Raw genomic sequence first — 17974 nt, forward strand, 5'->3', positions numbered from 1 at the left:
AAGTAACCCAAAGTGAAAAGCAGAGGTTATCAGATTTCTTAAGGCATTTTGTATTTTTTTGTTGTTGTTAAGAGAGAAATACTGAAATAGAATGTGTTCATCTGCAAGTGGAAGAACACCTAACAGTGACTTGTGAAATAAAAACTTGTAATTGTTTCATATAACAAGAAATCTGAGGTAAGCTAACCACCTGTGTTGGTTAGCTGACTCTAAATTATTATGGCCAATCTCTCTACTATTCTTTTAGCCTTCCATCCTGGTCACAAAATGTGTTTTTGTTTTTCCTTTCCAGACATTAGGTCTTTGTTGAAAGTAGGAAGAAGTGGGAAGAGTTGGCATTAGTCACATATGTCCTTTCATCAAGAATACTAAGGTTTTCTAGAGCCACCCCATACCCTCCCAAGATCTCTGCTTGCATCTCATTCACCAGGATGGTGTCACAGGGCCACCACCACCACTAGCAATAAGGGAGATTGAGAAAGCCTTCTTTCTGGTGGAGCTGGGCAAGGGTGAAGGGGCTTGGAATAGATACCATGTTAAGTTAACTAACAGGATCTCCCACAAATACCATTGCCTCCTTTTCAGTGCAAGCATCATTCTGAATGTTTCAGAGGATTAAGAGCCCAGAAAATTTGGACAGGCTTCAGAAATCCTCCCAGAACTTCAGATAAATATCGATAGAAACTATGAGAAGAAAGAGATATGTAGTTATAATTTAGAAATTCCATGGGATCCCTGGGTGGCGCAGCGGTTTGGCACCTGCCTTTGGCCCAGGGCGCGATCCTGGAGACCCGGGATCGAATCCCACGTCGGGCTCCCGGTGCATGGAGCCTGCTTCTCCCTCTGCCTGTGTCTCTGCCTCTCTCTCTCTCTCTCTCTCTCTGTGTGTGTGTGTGTGACTGTCATAAATAAATAAAAATAAATAAAATAAAAATAAAAAATTAGAAATTCCAGAAGAAGGGACACGGCAGGTAAAGAAGGATAACTTAAATAGTGAGACGAATTCTCTGGAATGAAGATAGATCATCAGATCAAAAGATCTCACCAAATATGAGGTAGAGTTAATAAATATTAGCCCATAGTTGATATTTTTGAATTTCAAATTTTAACTAAAAATGTCTGAAATCATCCAGGCCAAGGAAGCCTTTTACCAACAAGGAGGAATTGTGTAGGCATAATATTCTCTGCAATATTAAAGGTTAGAAAACTGAAACAACAGCTACAGATTATTGAGAAGAAATTATTGATTCAATAATTTCAGAGGCTTCACAAACCATTTTCTTTTTCTTTTTTTTTTTTTTTTTTACAAACCATTTTCATACATGAAAGGCTTTAAAGAGTTCACTCCCATACTTTCATAACAAACTACCTCAAAAATTTTTTCAGGTCGAGCAACAAATGCACACACACACAAAATAGACAATAAGGGGTGCTTAGCCTGGCTTAGTCAGTAGAGCATGTGACTCTTGATCTTGGGGTTGTGGGTTTGAGTCCCATGCTGGGTATAGAGATTACCTAAAAAAAAATAGACAATGAAAGGCTTATGCAAATATTATAAAGCAATGAAATTGTAAAAGTTAGAGGTTATGTCTAAGTAACTATTTTTGAATTTTGGTTTTGAAACTTATGACATTAATTAAGTATTTTTCTACTAGAAAATACAGAATGTTATATAATATAAATTACTATTTACCTAATTAAAATCTGAAATATTGGAAATAAAAATTAAAGACTAGGAGAATGGGAAAAGGGAGGAAATAAGTCAACTTAAAATGTTAATCTTCCACCAATAAATAGATAAATAATGGGATAAAATTATTAATATGGGTATTCACAGACTTTCTCCTCTCCCCCATCCCACACAGGAAAATATTATCTTACTTGCCAAATTATCTCCTATATTTCGATGACATACAATTAAGAGACAGTATTGTATTTAACTGCCAAATTATCTCCTATATCTTGATGACATTCAATGAAGAGAGAGAAGATGGGTCCAGTGAATCTGAAGTAGGAGGCAGAGGTGAGGGAGGCATGCTCAGGATGGGGTGGATGAGTTTAACTTTTCCCCACCTTGGGGCTGAGTTGGTGAGTGAGGAGCTCTGGAGGATGTGGGTGATTAGACAACTGACCAGAAGAAAGGATTTTAAGATGTGTTCACGGGGTTATGCATCAAAACATCTTCATGTCTTTCAACAGATGAAAGCAGAAGATGCAATCCCCTTTTCAAGAATGTCAAATATCAAAACACAGTTACCATTCTGATGAGCTGTGCTTTGTCACACTGCCCAGAGCATGAACCACAAAGGTATTTAGTGGGTCTACTCCTAAGAGGCGTGTCTAACATGGTGGATTGAGAGTCAGCACTCAGCCAAAACTTAGAGTAACATCATTGTTTTGTCACCTGAGTTGAGAGCACATTTTTATACCCAGCTTGAGAGCATGTTATTACCATGGCTAACAGACTTTATGATAATGGTAGAGAGGAGGGGAGCTGTGACAGCAACGGGGATAGCACCAGACACATCCTCGTGGGTATGCTGAAATCTGTGTTGTCAATGATATTTTACTTGGGAATGGATGTGCCAGTTGCAGAACTAAACTTATACAGTGCTATGTGAATTCACTAAATTTAGAAAGTCTAAAGAATCCTGTAAGAAACCGTACAATGAAAAATTATATTTTATCCCAATATCCACAGCTATTCAGTTTCTCTGTGGGTCCTCAGAAGAAGCTAAAGCCAGATGTGAATAATTTCACCCTTAGCTGACCAGATCCTCATGCCAGAACTAGGTCCCACAGGGATACAGTGATGGCCCTATAGACTGAATATAGAAGCACTGGTAGGTTGTCAAAAATGGAAAATAAGGTGTCAGAGACTGAAGAAACAGACTTTGCATTATGATTAGAAAAAGTTCAAGGATGAACAGTATCTGCATCAGAAGGGTGAGATTTCTTATGGATATCAGGAGCTGAGCTTTATGTGCAAGTCAGCCTCAGAGAGGATGGGGTTTGTTAACCTCAGTGTGGCCCAGAGCCAGGGCCACATAGACCATCACTTCACTAGGGTTACAGATACTATTTGAGGTATTGATATGGAAGATTATGTTCAAAGATTTTTCTAAATATTAAGATAATTATAAGATAAGAATGCTAGTGGAATCTCTCCTACTAGCTCCATCATACAATTCCCAGTAAACTTTGATTTGGGTTCAGCTGATTCTCTGTGAAAATTTGATACCCACTGGGATCATCATAAGAAGAAACCAGAGAATGAATCCAAGAACTAGAAATGCCAGGAAGGTAGATACCAAATGAGAAAACTCCATGTGGAGTTAAGGGGTAGGATGTTCTCTCTCTCACATCGGTAGGATCTGGTCAGCTTTATATGTTGGACTAAGTGATAACCACTGCATGAAAGAGTATAGAAAACAAGAGGAATATTTTTTTTAGATGAATAATGTTTGTTTAAAAATGTTATATGGTGTCAGTTATAATTTGCATTAATGCTTCCTCCTATTTAATATATCAACAGAAATTGTACTATGAAATACTAAAAAAAGAATTTCAAAGTGAAATCCTAGAAATTCTAAAAATTGGGTGCAAGCCACCAGTTTTGTGTAGTGCTGACACACACAAGCTTTGATTAGCTGTAAGAGTTTGGGACAACAAATCTCTCTGAGCCTCAGTTTCCTCCTCTGTGAGCTGGAGGTAATAATGCCTATCTCACACATGGTGGTTAACATACACATGTGTTTGTCAACACACACAAGTATATATGGACACACACACACACATATATATATACATATATATATATATACATACATATATATATAAAATGCATCTCACACAATAAAGTGCTTAGAGAATGATATTCCAATATAATGGTGTTATTGTTGTAAGTATCGTGTATTTGTAGACATAACAGCACTGAAGACATTGATCATATACCAAAGGAGAATTTACAAATAGCAAATATTAAATTTCTTCTGAAAAAAACAAGATTGGGGGATGGCATACTTTTAGGGAAAATGAAGAGCGTGTGAGTATGGATGCAATATGGATAAGTGAGGATTCTGACTGGTGGGAGAGATAACCATGCAGCTTGGACAAGCTGGGCCTGAAATGGGACCTTAGAGGCAGGTGTCCTCTGCTGGAGAGGAGCGACAAATGCCAGCATGTGGGGAGCATCAGGAAACCAAGGACAGAGGGTTGTATTCGGTCAAGAAGCGTCCAAGGAGACAAAAGAGATGGCAGACTTGAAGACTGCACTGTGGGGCTCCCTGGTGGCGAGCCCTGGCCCTTGGCTACCGGCTCATACCCTCTCTGGCTCTGACTTTGGGCTCTCCCAAATCTTGGCCGACTCCCAGGTGGACTCTCACAGGAATCCTACATGTATCCTGAACACGGTTTTTTCCTAAATCGAGTCTCTGCTTTTAGTCTGTGAGATATTCTTCAGTTTCTGTGAGGTATAATTCAACTTGGACTCTCTCCACATGGCTGCATATGTCCTAGTTATACATGTACATAAAACGTGTGTGTAGACATCAGCCATGTGGAAACATGCATGTGTGTATTATTCTGGCATTTCTGGCATTTGGTGAAAGATAGCAAGAGTGTGGTATGTGTCCCGTTCACTTCTGGAAACTGGGAGTCCTTTAATTAAGGCCTTTTCTGTTATGCTGGGGTCATGATAGAAGCAAAATAGGGTGGGGGACGGGGGCAAAGATGAGGCGGGGAGCAGGAAGTAGGCACCTCACAGTGCGTACCTGAAAAGTTAACACCAGTATTCTGGCAATAGCGAGGTGGTTCTGTTCTTAATAAAGTCGCATTTTATATTGTAAAGAATCATAAAATGTTAAGTTCTTTAACAGAATCTTCTACGTGCCATAGAACTCTGGGTACAATTTTGTATTTTCATTTAATGATTCTGCTTTTAGGGGGAGAAAGAGGTGGAACCCGACAAATCCATTTCCCTGCATGGTTCAATTCAAGTTAAAGAGGAAAAGCTTTTCAGTTTCATGGTGAAATCTCAGCACAGTGAGCCATGTCACTCCTGACTCCAATTTGTCTCACGCTGAGTCCTTTGCATCCACCTGTCTTTGTTAGAAGAATCAGTCAAGCTCTTAATCTTGCAGAGTTTTTAAATGAGTTCCCTCCAGATCCATCTCACAGTAACAGAGGAAATCATACACATTATGCAAAAGAAATAGTCGAAACTAAAAACCCTATGAAAGTATGAATTAAACCAATCTAACCTTAGGCTTCCAAAGTAAGCAATCTAGAGATCATTCTAGATCTCTAGAAAGACTTCTATTCTCTCTCTCCTCACCTCTCATGTAGTTTCTTACCCTAGATGATAATATCATTGCTAGTGACATTTATTAACATGACCATATGACAGAGGAATATCCACATATTTAAATGTCTCTGCTCTACGTACATAAATAGGTGGCTGGCAGCTTGCAATGGTGTTTTGGCTCAGAAAACTAAGTGTGAGACCCTCTAGTCCTATTCAGATCTAGGCATGATTGTCATCATAATCATTAACATGTACTGAGCACTTCCTACAGGTCATGTCCCATGCTAAACATTTTCATTCAGTATTTCACTTAATTTTCCCAGTGACTCAAAAATTAGGTAGATACCCCACATGCTCCTGTGCAATGCCCTTATTCTGCAGATGAAAGAGGAAGTGAGACCTGGGGAAAAGATGCGGGTCGAGGCACACGAATCAGGCACTCTGCCCCACCCTGGGGGGCCCATCACACTACAGCCTAGGAAGCATCACCCTCAGAACTGAGCAGCTCAGACTTGGCACAGGTATATGCACTTGCACACTTGGCAACAGTGGTCCTGTTGGTCATGAGCAGGACTCACACTCAAGTTCTCACCTTTCTGACCTCAAAGACTGTGTGTTCTTTCTGCACATTATTGGATATTATTGTATGTTGCTGCCTATCATCCGAGTTGTGGGCACTACCCCCCACCCCACCCCACCCGGCACCGGAAAGGACAAGCACAATTCTTAATCCTGGACGACAGAGAAGTGAGTTGTGTTAACAACTCTCCTAGAATCTGAAGGGAATTTGTATTGGGATGTTCTGATTTGGAAGTGAAAATAATCAGACCCACCCTGTTCCTATCATGCAGGGTGCTGGTCAGTGTTTCAACATTTTCCAGCAGCCTTTGAAGCTGTAATCTAGAAGAAAGACTGTACTCTAGGTGTAAATGCTATAATCAGTTCCTGTAATGAATTCTCTGTGGGTTTATTTGGGACAAACTTGATATATGCTCAGTTCTCTAGAAAATCTCTCATGTTTGTTTTCCTAACAATGACAAATGCTAGGAGTTTTAAATTTACACCCTTCATTTCAGCAGAGTTGGCATAAGACTCTTGCACCTTGAGTTGACTGGAAGCATGCAGTGTGTTCTCATAACTTTTCCCATCACATTTCCCAGTTAGGTATCTGAATCTTCGGGTTTTTTTTGACTATCATGTTAAGCAAAATAGTTTCCACAGCTCTCTAACAGCGTTCACTGTCTTTTGAAGCTAAGAATAGGCAATAAATAGTCTGGCATTTTAATTAGATACTTGCCTTCATGTGCCTTTCAGCTGCAATCTAGCAAAGCTGAATAATAGATGGCAGTTTGATCTGACTTCAGACATCTTCATCTGTCCAATTGTGTCACAACAGACAAAGGAATGCAGAATGAGGATGATTTTGTTCATTTTTGTCTTAATCCCTACCTTGCTGTTCTTTGCCTACAGCTGTTCCAGTTCCCTCAGTGGTTTCCTGTCCCCTCAAAAGTGCAGTGATGCTCGTTGGCAGAGTATCTGCGATCTTAATGCATAGTCATCTTACAATGTTGCTGTTAGAAAGTGAGATAATGACATTCCAATTAATCCAGCCTTTCCCTCTTTCTTGTCTCCCACACCTACAGGTGGGTGCTCAGGGTGCTGAGCTGCCCGCCTAGGAAATTGGGGCAGATGGCACTAACCTCTCCTGGAGCATGGCGCTATGTAGAGGAATTCACAGCCTGCCACCTTGGGCCAACCTCTGTCAGACCTGGCCAACTGTCAAATTTGATTGTTGATGTAAGAAGGCTAAACCGAGAAGGAGACTCTAGGTAGGAGGTAATAGTGGGAAAACCAGCAAGACCAGGGAAACAGGTAATTGCTAGAGAATTTGAAGCAAATGGTGAGGGACCAGATTCAGGAATTACTAAAGCCTTGCTGTGATAAGGTTTTATTAATTACAATGATAGGCAAGATGTGAGTCCTGTCCTTAGAAAAGCTCAGATAACAAGTCCACTGCAATTTGGGATGGCATATTTTAGAACAGAGGTGTGCACAGGGTCTTGTGAAGGAAGTTAAGCTACTTGAGGTTGATGGGAACAGGAGGACAGTCAGGGACCATACAACAGGGAAGAAAATATGGGAACTAAGCTTGAAGCATGAACAAAATTTAAATAAGCAGAAAACACAAGAGAACATTCCAGAAAGGAACAGCCTAGAGCAAATTCACCAAGCTGTCCTACAGCCAATGGAAGTGGCCAAGATTTCAAAATGGCAGTAACCCAAGGTAAGAATGGAGATCCAAGAAATGATACTGGTGAGGTAAGGAGCCAGGATGGAATGGGACTTTCTTTCTATATGCACAAGTTATTCTATACTCACAATTCAAGTGGAAAATGGGAATCATTGCAGATTTTAAGGCAGGGTAGAGAGATGATCAGATTTGTTTAGAAAAACCTCGTGGCCACCTATGTGGAGGAGGCCTCAGAAGGACCTGACATAAGAGAAGAAAGAGTAATTTATAGCCATTTGTAATACAGTCTATTTGAGAGATGAAAAGGACTTGCACCAAAGAAAAGGTAATAGTAGGTTATAGATATATTTGAGAAATACTTTGGAAATAGGATTTTGAAAACAGATCATAGATGGATACCAGATTTTGGAGGGGTGGAGGGAACACAGGAGGAGAGACAATTTGAAAGAGGACAAGGGAGATAAATCAAATACTTTTAGATTTTCTGAATTCTGAGAGCTCTAGGACATTCAGGAGGATGGTTTCAAAAGCTATCAGGAGAGTGGTAATTGTGGAGATAAAGGACCTAGATTACATGAGATCAATTTACATAATATAACATGAGACCAATTTACATGAGATATGAGATATGCATGAACTATAAATATATAAACATGAGATATAAATATATGAGATAAATTTAAGTGAGATAAGTCACCTGGATTTACATGACACATGGAGTGTTACACACATAGTAGTTGAATCCATAGACAGATAAGCTTAACCAAATTGATGTGAAATAAATTCTCAACATGTAATATATAACATGATGACTCTAGTTAATACTGTATGTATATTTGAGAGTTGCTAAGAGAGTAGATCTTAAAAGTTCTCATCACAAGGAAAAAAAGCTTGTATATATGCGAGGTAATAGATGTTAACTAGGGGTGATCATTTTACAATACGTACTTATATAAAATTATTACATTGTACACATTAAACTTATACAATGTTACACATTAATTACATCTCAATGAAATTGGGAAAAAAAATAAAGCCCAAGGACAAAGCCATGGAGAGCACTAACTCAAGGGGACAATGGAAAGAATATTTTGCTATGAAAGCAGATTGCTATGCAAGTTTTAGAATGGTGGCATTTGGTATTGCCAAATGTACTTGAGAGTAAGCAAAGGGGTCAAAGCATTGTAGATTTGACAGCCTTCTTGTGGAGGGTCAGTTTTGGGGTGGAGAGTGAATGAGAGGTGAAGAAATCAAGACTGACTATTCCACTTTTCTAGAAGCTTGACTTTGAAAGGAAAGAGAAAAAAGATTATAATAGCTGGATGAGATAGGCAGGTTATGTCTTATCTTTATATGACAGATGGTCAACTGAAGCTCTGAGACATAATGATTTGCCTAGGGTCAACCATTGGTCAGTGGCAGAGCCAAAATGAAATCCCTGGTCTTTGGATTCTGAATTCAGATTTCCTTCTACTTGGCCACCTGAGTGATTGCAGGATTGATCATCCCCTGCAGTGGACATGACCATAATCAGTTAGTTTAAAAGAGACTCTGGTATATCTCCTCCAAAGTCTAAAGTGTTATGCGGGGATAGGCAAAGGGAAGAATTATTTTCCCTGTTTGCCCTAACTTGTGAAATGCGTGCAGGAAAACTTCATTTTGAGCCTCATTTGGCCCGTTTTCTTGGCTGGCTATGAATGTTCTGGCAGCCAACTCCTGTCTTCCTCCTTAGCTATGGCCTTGTGCTTGTACTGTGATTTTAATTCATGACCCCACCAAAGATGATAAAAAGTAAATTGCATTTCCACCTACATCCATATTACAGATCAATTACTTAGCGCCTGAAATACTTTGTTGTTTAGACAACATGCATTGGATAGAATCTTTCTCCCTCAATTGAAGATATGCATATTATTTAGTGTTTTCTTTGGATTAGAGCAACTGTCCTTGCAATGATGCACAGGCTGTTGGAATCAGAACAGCCATCTGCAGTGACGAGGATTATGTAACATTCCTTGCTTTCACGTAAAAAGATAAGCCTCCCTCCCATGCAGACATGAGGAAACCAGGCTCTGTTCTGAACTCAGACTCTCTGAACTTGAGTCAGTAACTCCTGGCCCTCCTCACCAAGGACCTAGAGTTTTAGAATCAGAATTTCATGCAGAGTTTTGCAATGCTTGGAGTCCAAGGTCACCTGGAAGATAGTATCCACCTTAGAAAGGATTAAGCCAGTAGAGTGCATTTACATGGACTTTTTGTCATATTACTCAAACCCAAATATCTATTCCTAAGTAGATTTGCCTCCTCCTTTAACAAGTAGCAAGTTAAAGAATGATATTGTGTGAAATAGATATTAAGCTTCTTAAGAATGAGAATCTTGTCTTATACTTATTTCATAAGAATTATAGTAAAATAGTTTTGTGTAATGATTGTTACATCCCATAGATTAATAAAGGTTATTGGCTAATATTTACTCTTCAGCAGAGAGTCAGCCAAGTAAATGACTGCCGATTGATTTCATCTCATTCTAAGTTCCTTAGCAAATTTACTGCAATTTTTAAGTTGAATTAATGCTCCCTCAAACAGTACTGATGACTCCAGAGAAAGCTGCCTTCAGGGTTTGTTGGCTGCAGAGCTATTCTGAGTATGATACATCTGGAAAGAACCAACAGAAAGATGACAGTTTCCCTTCAACATTTTCCTTTTTTTTTTTTTTTTTTTGCCTGTTTGTTGGATTTACTATCTAGTTACATCTGATCACAGTGGGAAGCATAGGTGCAAATAAAGTAGATATTTGTGTGCTTTGTTTATTTTAACTCAGTTATTAAGTGGCTTTATGAAATAAGAACTTAGCAACAGTAATCTTTTCTCCTCTCTTTCTGCATCCTGAAGTTCAGGCCTAGCTTGTCTTCCCTCATCCCTTTGCATCCTTGCATATTGGGAGGAAATGTATGGAGATTAAAAAGCCCTAAGTAGGGACAGGGCACCTGGGTGGCTTGGTTGGTTAAGCAAAGTCAGACTCTCGATTTTCATTTAGATCATGATCTCAGGGTCGTGGGATCGTGTGTTGGGCTCCACACTCAGCACAGAGTCTGCTTGAGATTCTCTCTCTCTGCCTCTCCCTCCACTCACATACATACACACGCTCTCTGATAGATAGATAGATACATAGATAGATAGATAGATAGATAGATAGATAGATAGATAGATAGATAAAATAAAATAAAATCTTAAAAAAAAAGCTCCAAGTGGAGTCCATGAGAATTTGTGATTTTTTAATGAGAGCCTAGATTTTCTTGAGCCAGGATCCCTTCTTGCATTCTCTGTTTTGTGAGAAGTATGCCCATCTATAGGGTCACAGCCTACCTTCTGGCCCGACCAAGGCTCTGGCAGAGCAAACAGAACCTAAGTTCAAATGGCTGTGAAACAAGAACCCAAGTCCATGAGCCGATGGCTGCTCATGGAGTAAAAGCACCTCAGAGTTCTTCCTAACTTCCTAACTGTGTTAAAGCTATACTTAAAAATTTCATAAGCTGCACATCCAGACAAGGAATACTAATTGACCAAACATATTCACAGATCTCATTAGGTAGCGTGGCTTGAATCCTGATTTCCATTCATTGCTAAGGAAATGTAGGAAAGCTACATCTTTGAAACAGTGGCAGATTTTGCCATCTGTGAAAGAAGGATACTGCTGTTTTAATGAACAAATCTAAAGATGATATTCAAGTCCCAGTTTGGTCATTAGGCACTGAGCCTAGCACTGTACCTGACATAATAAGTGCTAAAAAAATACTTGTCAGTTAAATAAAGAGTGAGTCTCTTGCTCACTCTGTTTCCCATCACTCTCTGGACCCCACCCCCTAACCCAGATTTTTAACATGGGAAGAAATGAATGCACTTGAGTATCATCTTCATGGCTTTTGTTGCTCTTTATACAAACTCAGTTTTGGGAGGCTCTATCTAGCCAAAAAGTATCAAAAGACGAAAGCATTGGTTATATTTATTCTCCAGTTTCTATAATTAGTTTATAAATAAAGCCAGTTGGTTACTAACATAGAGCAAAGGTAGAAAGGAATTTTTAGTACTGATTTAAATACTGCAAAAGTGGAATGTGTCCATATAGATATATGAGCTGTGGTTAAATTATGGTATATTTCTCTTATGGAGTGCTAGGCTGCTGTTAAAAATGATGACTTAAATGTTAAAATCGATGTCAATAGACATAGCTCAATGTTCATGACATATTGCTTTAAGGAAGAGGCAGTTTGATTATAATCCCTTATGACTTGGCACAAATGTTATTTCTCAGACTATTCCTTGTGATCACCTCCCACCTCCTGCCCCCATGTCCTCAGTTAGGGTGGATGCCACTTTCCTATTCATTATTCTTTCAATCAGTGCTTATAGAGTGCCAAGTATTGTGCCCTGTGCAAGTCTTCATTACTGCACTGGGACATTTCAATGATCTGTTTGTGTATCTGCTTTCCCCACTGGAATGGGGTTCTTTGAAGGAGGAGATGGTTTTATCTGTCTTTGTTTCCAGAGACATTTTGGTATTTGATAAATGTAGACTAAATGAATGAGAAGAAAAAGGCAAGTAACTAAGTAACAGAAAGTGAAAATACCACCCATATAAAACAAGAGCATGCAGTTATAGAGAGGTTTCCAGTGAAAAATGGGCATTATACACCATGAGAATCCTGTTGAATCACTTAAATTTTTGTAACCCAGAAGAAATAGTTGTGACTCCATGCAAGTGGATATATACTAGAATATATATAATTATATATACATGCATTCCCCACTGTTCCCAGTGCACGTATGTGATGTACTTGAAATGCAGATTCAAATGTGTGTTTGAAAATGTATGTATGTATGTAACTTCAATGTTTATGGGGCTTTATGTTCAACACACTATGGCCTCGCCAACCACTTCCTCCTCTGCCACCAGATTGCTTAGCCAAGAAAAAGAAGAGTATTTAGATCATAGTATTCTTAACATTTGCAGTCTTTCTGGAATTGTTGAAAAAAATATATGAGATATGAAAAATATATTTAATGGAAACTATTACATCAGGATTTCATGTCATGTCTGTTGTCTACATATAGTAATCTAAGTCCAGAAAACTGCCAAACTGGGCAGCAGTGATTTATCCATATAGCTTATGAAAAAATTCAGAGAACTGGTCTAACATTGCCTTTCTGTTCTTTCAACACCTCTTCCCCTCTCTGAGTCTTCATACTTGATTTAAAGAGAAATATGTAAGGGGGGAGGCTGCCTTTGGAAAATGTGATGCAGTGTGTCTGAAAAAATTATGTTTTTTTGCCCCAAGATCTTCTGTGTAGAGATGCAATGGGAGGTGTCGTCTGTCCCTATAGTGGAGGGAGTAAGGTCCTGGTAGAACCTCTTACAAAGATAAGGGAGGGGACTGGAAGTAAGGGAGACTCGATGTTATCCCCTACTTGCCTACCGTCCCCGTCTCCTGGTGGGGCCTAATTCGCCTGTGTTATTATAGCATGGGGGAAAAAGAATGGAGGAGGTCATCACCCTGCTCGGGGGGCTGCCAGACAAAGATGGGCCAGAGCTGCTCCTCTGCCTGGAGATGTGCAGGATGAATCCCACATGCTTTTATGGTGCCCAAGGTATGGCCACATCACCTGGATGACTGCTGGGGCTGGGAGTCACTGCTAGTGATGGGATCCCTCACTGAACAGGGCATGGATCTGGATGGACCACCCGGCTACAGCCGAGAAAAACGGCCCTGGATGCCCACGGAGAGAGCTGAGCACTTGCTCAGCCAAGGAAGATGTTGGTTCCTCTCTCTTCCTCTTCCCTACCTGGGAAGAGGGAATATAAGGAGGTAAGTAAGAGGTGGGCATGCCCCCTCCTCCACAGGCTGTTAGAACCACAAGGTGAGCTGGGATCAGGACTGGGGAGGGAACGGTGTAGGGGAAGAGCTTTGAGTCATATGGAAAATTGAAGTTCAAAAGTTGAGACCCCTCAATAAACCAGTTGTGCCATCTGATGTCCCATGTTCATGGGAAACTGCCCTGATTTTAGGGGGCAGCCACTCTTTTCCCAAGCTGATCTTAAAAACAATTGCTAATGGGTGACAAGCTCTGCTTTTCAGAGGACAGTATTAAGAGGGTGCACATTAGCCATTGATCTTTAATGTGAATGTTTTCTACTGTAACTTGGGGTGGGGGGGCAGAGGAAGAGGGAGAGAGAAGCTCTGGCAAGGAGCCTGACATGGGTCTTAATCTTATAACTCTGAGGTTGTGACCCAGCCGAAATCAAGAGTTGGACACTCAGTGGAATGAGTCACTCAGGCACCCCCATTTGGAGCTATTTTATTTAAGGAACCTCTGGAAGTGGTAATGATGCAACACACCCTTGTTCTTATACATTCCAGAGACGCAGGGCAGAGCTGTGTGTGGCCCTCCCAGCACGCTCAGCAAAGACATGGGGGAGGTCATGGCTGAGACTGGGTTACAGCAGGTAGAAGCTGCATGTCCCCTTGAGCCTGAGGACAGGACAGAATTGACAGTTTCAAAATAGGTGAATTTTTGAGAGCTTCTGTCTGGTTAGTAGAACGGGGGACAGGTCTCACAGTCAGCGTGACTTGAAGCCTTCCCTTCTCCCTCTCCTCTCCTGGCCCCTTTGGATCTCAACTCTTTCCTGTAGTAGAGAAAATATATGAAAATGACTTGATCCCCAAGACCTGGGTCCCCCAGCCCTGGCTCCCTCTTCTTACTTAATCTGTCATCCTGTGATTAAGAACTGGATCCTCTTGTCTTGCTTAAAGGCATCCTAGGGGTAACAGGGAACCTATTACAGCAGAAATTCCACGGGGTGCTCGTTGAGAAAGGATCCTCAAGAGCCAGGCTGGGGACTGCGGGTCCCTGGGAAATTCCCAGAAGGGTTCCCCGGCTGCCTCAACTTACTGATGCAAGTTTAAGTCTAGTCGCCAGCGTGCAGGGCCTCCTCTGCTCCCGTCGTTGGAGTGAGTCAGTCACCTTCTCTTAGGGGGCGGTGACAAGAAGACCCTACTGAGTTTTGAGTGGGCTGAAGCCAGTGCCTTGGTCCCGAGAAGGAAAGACACACAGGACGCCCGGGAGCGCCTTCGGGTCCCCGGGCCTGGCCGCGTGGACTGTCCTGGCCGGGCGCTCCCGCCGTGTTTGCGAGGGTGGCTCTGGCCGCGGCCCCAAACAGGAGCCTCTGGGCGGCAGAGGCCCTGGTGTGAGCCCAGCTGAGCCCGGCCAGGAGCACAGCAGCTTTCTTCCTCCACAGCGTTCCTTTCTGCCGGGGTGCAGGCGTGGCCGAGTCCCATAGCTCCATCAGCTCGTTTCCACGTATGAGCGAATAATTGCATTATCAGCCTTAAAAGCGCGGCAGTCTACGACGGACTCGGCCCTGCGGTGGGAGGATCTCGGCCGAGGGAGCGGAGCCCGCCCCCCGCAAGCCCGCAGGGGCTCCCCCAAAGCGCTCCCTCCTGCTCAGGTCTCGGGCCAGGCTCTCCGCCGGTTCTCCCGGGGCTACCGCCCCCTCTCAGCTTCTCCATCCATCCCACACACACTCCTTTTGGGGGCCACTCAGCCCCTCAAGATGGTCCTCATGGCTTGGATTTCTTTTCTTTTTTTTTTTTCCACAATGACCAAAATCCACCTATGTTCCGGCAGGTCTGTATGTTGGGCGGGGAGGCTGCTGTTGGATTCTGGAAGCACGGCCCCTTCCCGGAGCAGCGCTGGTTCTCTGGTCTGTCACCAGCAGCTTCTCCTCCCCCCAGAGCCCCGGAGAGACGTGTCACCCCATCGGCGGTTCCCTGAAGCCCTCGCCGCTCCCCGGGAAGGGGTGTCAGGCCCACAGCCCTCAGACAATGTCCCTTCTAAAGAAATCCTCACAGCTTCTCGTTGGGTTAAGGCTCCCTCTTGGGGTGTGGGGTGATGCTTGTGGGCTGGACTTTAGGGGTCACCCGAGTGAGTTTTACAAGCATCCACACTTGTCTTTGGAGCTTAGGGGTACTTAATATCCTTCCTTCTTAGCTCTGTAATATCAGCTGTGACGGAGAACGCCGTTTGAAAAGTTCCATTTTGACAGCATCTTGCACTAAGATGTTGGCACGAGGCCCCAGCAGCCCTTGCCTACCTCCTGGCTCTACCTCCTGAGGGCCCGTCCGCTCCTTGCGGCCCCAGACATTGGGAGGGTGCATCCCAGTAAGTGGCCGCCTGGTGGCACCGGGTCTTGCGCATTAACCACTGTCACACAGGGGCTCTGTGTTGGGGGCCGGAGGTCTCCGTGGGCGCCCGAGGCCAGTGTCCCCTCAGAAGTTTCAAGCCTCCGCACCCTGGCAGGGAGTGGAGTGTGTGCCACGCTTGTCTCCCCACTTGAGCAACTGCTCCCCTTCTGGCCACTGCTTTCCCTTTGTTCTAGGTGTTTCCATATCATCTCCTCAGTGGTTCTGGTTTCCGCTTTAAGGAAACGCAGAACAAAGCCTGGTTTCTTTTGAGGAACAGGGTAGGGGAATGGTTAGACAGGAACGAACATGAAATTAGCATCTCAATAAACCGTTTGGGTCCCAGGAGTAAGAATATGTTCTAAGGAGCGCCAGGAAGGAAAAGTGCATGGAGTCAGCTAGAAGAGGGTAATAAGGGGACCTAGTTTAGTTTTGGGGTGGGGTGGGCGTAGGGTATCCGAGAATGCTTCTCTGGGGAAGTTTTACTAAGGCTCAGATCTGAGTCGGGGTACTCAAAGAGTGTTCTAACCAAATGGACTGTATTAATGTCGTTGGCTGCTGTAACAAATAACTGCAAGCTTGGCAGCTTAAAACAGTAGACGTTCTTTCATCATTCTAGAGGCCAAGTCCAGAATCAAGGTGTTGGTAGGGCCGTCCTTCCTCCACAGGTCCGAGGCGGAGAAACTTTCCTTTTTCTTTTCCAGCTTCTGGTGGCTCCAGGCGGTCCTTGGCTTGTGGCTATGTCATTCCAGTCTTGTCCTCTCTCTACATTCTTCTCCTCTTTTCACTTTTTTGTCTTAGAAGGATGCTGATCATTGGATTTAGGGCTGACTCAGGTCATCCAGGATGATCTCATCTCATGATCCTTAATTCCTTCTGCAAAGACCTTTTATCCAGATAAGGTCACGTTCACAGGTTCTAGAAGGTAGGGCATGGACACATCCATTGGGGGGAAACCACTCAAACCACTACAGGGCCAAATAGTGGCCCTGGGGTTCTCTGCCCTGAACTCCTGGGGTGGCCCATCTCTGTGTCACTCTCTCAATGTGCCAAATGCCATTTGTGTTGCTATCTTCAAATTTGGGCAGTTCTATACCTCCAGAGTATATATTTATGGAGACAAGGACTTTGTTTCTTCTGGTTTTGCATCCCACCCCCACCCCTAGCATCAAAACATTTGAACTCAGCTGCACATTTGCTGTCATGTCCATTCCAACTATTTGAGGACAAAGTAAAGGAAATGATAATTTGAATCTAAAATTAATAAAGTGTCATAAATGAATGAGATTGCCCATCTGTGGAAATCTTTTTGGAAGGAAATGATTTGGATGAGTGTTAAGATTTGGGAGCTCTTAGCTCCCAGCCAGGGACCTCAGGGGCTCCTCCTACCCCCAAAAAGAAGGCATCAATTTAGGATATAACTAATGAAAGATAGGATGTCATCTTGGAAATAGTGACATGTCTATCTTGAGGGTATGTTGTAATGACAAAACTCTTTGGTGGCTATTAAAGAACATTGAAAAAGCAAGTGGGAAGAATTTGTGATTGCCAGTCTGTCATTATCAGAGACACAGAGACACCATGTGTGGCAGACGTGAGCTTTCTAGTCACATTAAGGCTGCTCTACCTAGCAGACTCGGGCTGGCATCCAGAACATTGGCCAGGTTTCTTTGTTTGGGGTGGTATCCTTACCATAAATCTTCTGGTGTCAAGTCAGTTTCCCAGGTAACGTGACAGCTGCAAGTGAGGGGGCAAGGGGTGAGGGAGCATTGTGCCCTGAGCAATAGGCACGAGTATGCCAATCACCAGAGAGGTCCGCTTTCCATCTAAATTAAGTTGGCCTTTGTGGTGGTGTCTTGTGAAGTTGGATAGCAAGAGTTAGCTGCTGGCATGCGATGTCCCTCTGGGAGGAGGCCTGGCCCCAAGCGTCCCACCTCCCTCCTGTCTACCCCTCTGTGGTTTAGGAGGGTGATGGGGTAGTGAGGCAGGGCAGGAGGATGTAGCCCTCAGACAGGGTCCGGCTGTGGCAATAGATGTGGCTGCTGAGGAAAGCAGGCATTGAGTGAGGTAGAAGGAGAGAGAAGAGCCTCAGGAAAGTGGAGATGGTATTTTTAAATGGAAGGATGTGTGGACCTAAGGTTTTTGATGTTGCTTGAATGACAGTACATTCCTTCCTTAAAA

The 17974-nt window shown here is 42.8% G+C and overlaps 1 long non-coding RNA gene across 1 annotated transcript; it reads right to left on the reverse strand.

The window, feature by feature from the left end:
- Positions 1-13885: 13885 nt before the first annotated feature.
- LOC102157218 lies at positions 13886-14872 on the reverse strand. Its single transcript, XR_005358852.1, has 3 exons — positions 14505-14872; positions 14315-14370; positions 13886-14238 (listed from the first exon to the last, which is right to left on the reverse strand). It is a non-coding gene; the product is annotated as an uncharacterized LOC102157218 (long non-coding RNA).
- Between the last annotated feature and the right edge of the window lie 3102 nt (positions 14873-17974).

Source organism: Canis lupus, chromosome 5 (genome assembly GCF_011100685.1).
Source record: "Canis lupus familiaris isolate Mischka breed German Shepherd chromosome 5, alternate assembly UU_Cfam_GSD_1.0, whole genome shotgun sequence".
In the NCBI taxonomy this organism is placed as follows: Eukaryota; Metazoa; Chordata; class Mammalia; order Carnivora; family Canidae; genus Canis; species Canis lupus.